Source organism: Haplochromis burtoni, unplaced genomic scaffold (genome assembly GCF_018398535.1).
Source record: "Haplochromis burtoni strain Fernald_Lab_line unplaced genomic scaffold, NCSU_Asbu1 Contig_786, whole genome shotgun sequence".
Lineage (NCBI taxonomy): Eukaryota > Metazoa > Chordata > Actinopteri > Cichliformes > Cichlidae > Haplochromis > Haplochromis burtoni.
In genome coordinates, this window is record NW_024583147.1 from 90,417 (window position 1) to 93,832 (window position 3,416).

The following is a 3,416-nucleotide window of genomic DNA, read 5'->3' on the forward strand; positions in this document are numbered from 1 at the left end:
GTGATATTCAGGACTGCAAACCGAGCAGCATCACTGACTTTCAGCTTGTTGTGTTTGTGGATATATGACTGACTTTAATTATCCACAAAATCATCACATTCTCTGTGTGGCCAACAGTAATGTTTTAATGTTCTTCATCATTAAACATTTGCACATAAATAAGTGACATAATATTCAGTACTTACTTTTTAAAGTTTATTCTTCGGCTGCTGCATTCCAAGCAGCCTTTGAATTGGGACAGCCTTCGTCGCGTCACTGTGACGTAATCGACCTTAAAATGCGGCCTTGGGATACAGCCATGGAGTTGGATACCGGCGGAAAACACCTACAAAGATAGAACAACAACAACAACCGCACTCATATATATTCAAATAATTAAAAAAAAAAAAAGTTAATTTACCTTTTACTAACACACACCAAATCCGGTCATTGGTATTGAGTTGTTGTGTGGGACACCAGTAGTCCATGTCTGTTGCTGTAACAGTAGTTCATGTTTAGAATAAAAAAACTATGTAACCAACATATAAAACATCCCAGCTCACATTTTTTGTCGGGGGAGTAGTGCCTAAAGTGTTGCATAATTTTGCTGAGAGATCTTTTACTTTGTGGTCATCTTAGATGAGTAGTTTTATGGACAAAAACCAGCAGGTCATTCAATGTTCCCTTAGTGCAAATGTATCAGAGATGTTGGTGCAGTATAACTGAAGTAATGATGTTAAGTCCTTAAAGTCATATTCTTTTATTGTCATGACTGTATTTGAAGCTATTTTTATTTTTGTATGATACCTGATTTGTATGGATTATGACTGAAGTAAACTAAAGTCTAAAATACTTAGTCAGTTATTTGTTTAATAGTAACTTAACATTATATAATTCACATATAAAACTATGAAATTGTAATTTTAAATAGTTTAAAAGCATGTAGAAACAGCTGGGTAGGACGTTCTGTGACAAACCACTGGTTTGTATTTATGGGAGGGGGTGTTACGGCCCTAGCTGGGCCTCCTGATACTGCCCTTGTGTGGGCGTGGTGTTTTTCTCCGCCTCCTCCTCTCTTGCTCCACCCCTGTCTCTCTAGTGCTCTTCACTCTCCCCAGGACACAGCTGCTGCTCATTGGACTCATTTACCACCTGGGCCCAGTCAGCAATCACCTCTCTGAGGTCATATAAGCTGTGTGTGTGTGGGCCCCTGGAAGTGCCTCCTCGTGGTGTGGAGTTTTTGTTTGGTTGTTGTGTTCTTTGTTGTTGCAACCTTTTTTTCCTTTTTCCAAGTGTTATTGGTAAAACGGCGTTGCCGGCTCTTTATGTTAAGATTATCTATAATAAAGACTATTTTATTTACTAAAAACACCGGTCTGTCTTCCTTTCCTGCTTTTCTGGATTCATTTGTTACTGGTCCCCTGACTCGCAGGCCTAGACCCCTTCGGGGGGACGTAACAATAGCATATGTAGGCAAGTATATTTCTCCTTTTTTATTAACAAGCAAAGACAAAAAAGGGAAAAAAAGAAACGGGGTGGGGTTTGGTGGTTGAATCATCCGTCCCCACCAATGCCAAAACCAAATCTACACCCTTGACGAGGACCACTGTAAAGTCAGTGCTTCAACACTCACAGACTTGGCAATTTGGCAATTACCATATTTCTTAGTAATTAAGAAAGCCCAAGTACCAAAATCTACTACTTGACAGGCAAAAACAATGAAATGAAAATAAACATGTTTTATGTAACTGCTCTTAGAGTTTGTTTTCCCTCTGCATACAGCTAAGGTCAAAACAGTTAAGATGCATTCATGATGTTAAAAATGCATCATCTTTACATTTTTTTTTAAAACTCTGAAGCATATCTATGGGTCAGAACAGCTTTGAAAACATCAGCCTCCCTCTTTCTCCATAAGAAACATTTTAAGGTTTAAAATCAGATTTTAATTTGATAGAGAATTTATTAGTTGCTTTTCTTTAAATCATTTTTCTATTTAAAAAAAAATAAATCAAGTGAGCCACCCTGTTGGTGTTTTCATTCTTTTTTGTTCATTGCTCTAACACACCTCATGAGTCATATCTCAGCTTGAAACTAAAATGTTAGAGACCTTTTTCCCTCTACAACTACTGCAGAGAAACCACAGACCCCCTAAATGGTGCTACTGAGAGGAAGGAGGAGGGTTTAAGTGCTGCAGTGGAACAACAACAATCTCACACCTCTGTGAGGCACGATGGGACAAACAGCTCTTCTGTGGCTGCTCCGTAAGTAACACGTGCTGCCTTTAAATGTTAATGTGTTTCTTGAAGTAAACCTAGTAAAGAGTGGCACTGAGATAAAGCAAAATATATTTACTTTTGCTTACTTACAGACGTGGTTTAATAATCCACAGAGACGTACATGTGACCAACTAAGGTGTTTTAATTCAGCCTTTTTCTGTTGATTTTAGAGGTTTAAAGTTTAACTTAATTGAATTAATTAAAAGTTGAGGCTTTCCATTCAGTGATGCAGACTGCAGTGAGAAGTGTCAAAGGGCATTTTCACATATTCACCCAAAGCACACTGCTCATACAAACTGAGATTTGGTGTTTAAAGCAAAAAAAGAAAAAAAAATACTAAAAGATGACGAATTGTTTTGTTTTCTCATCAGTTCCAATGTTTCTGCTTTGCCACACAACAAACCAAGGTTAGTGAATTTATTCTGTGACAAACTAACCAACACAAGCTGAGCAATAAGGACCAAAACTAGAGCTAGAATAGAAACCGATTACACCCAGATGTGTCTGCTATGGAGGTCAAAACAGCTTTAATTTGTTTCAGACGGATTGAACTGAGCTGAACTAGAGCTACATCAAGACAACAAAATCTACAATTGGTAGATTTTGTTGTCTTGGTAAACTACCAATGTATAGTTTTTTTTTTAACAAATAGAATCTTTAAGGAATAATTATTTATATATTACAGTGCCAGACTGTGGAACTTTCTCTGAGCTTGAGATCTGTGGACTCAGTCATCGCTTTTAAAAAACAGCTAAAAATTCATCTTTTAAAACTTGCTTTTGGTTGATTTTTGTTTTTATGTTTTAGCGTCTGCGAAGCACTTTATGATTTTATCTTGAAAGGTGCTATATGAATAAAATTTTACTTATTACTTTACTTACTTTATGTTTTTGTTCAAAAATATAAATTCTCTCACAGCTCGTCTGACTGTGAGTCCCAGCAGCTCTCAGTTCTTTAAAGGAGACTTTGTGTCTTTGAGCTGTGAGGAGGACGACAGCTCTGCTGGATGGACTCTGAGGAGAAACACAAGCAAACAAACCAGAGCTGAGTGTGACAAGTGGGGAAAACCAACTGGTTCTTCATGTAACAACAGTGTTTTCCCATTGGACAGTGGAGTTTACTGGTGTGAGTCCAGAGAGGGTCCCATCAGTAACATGGTTA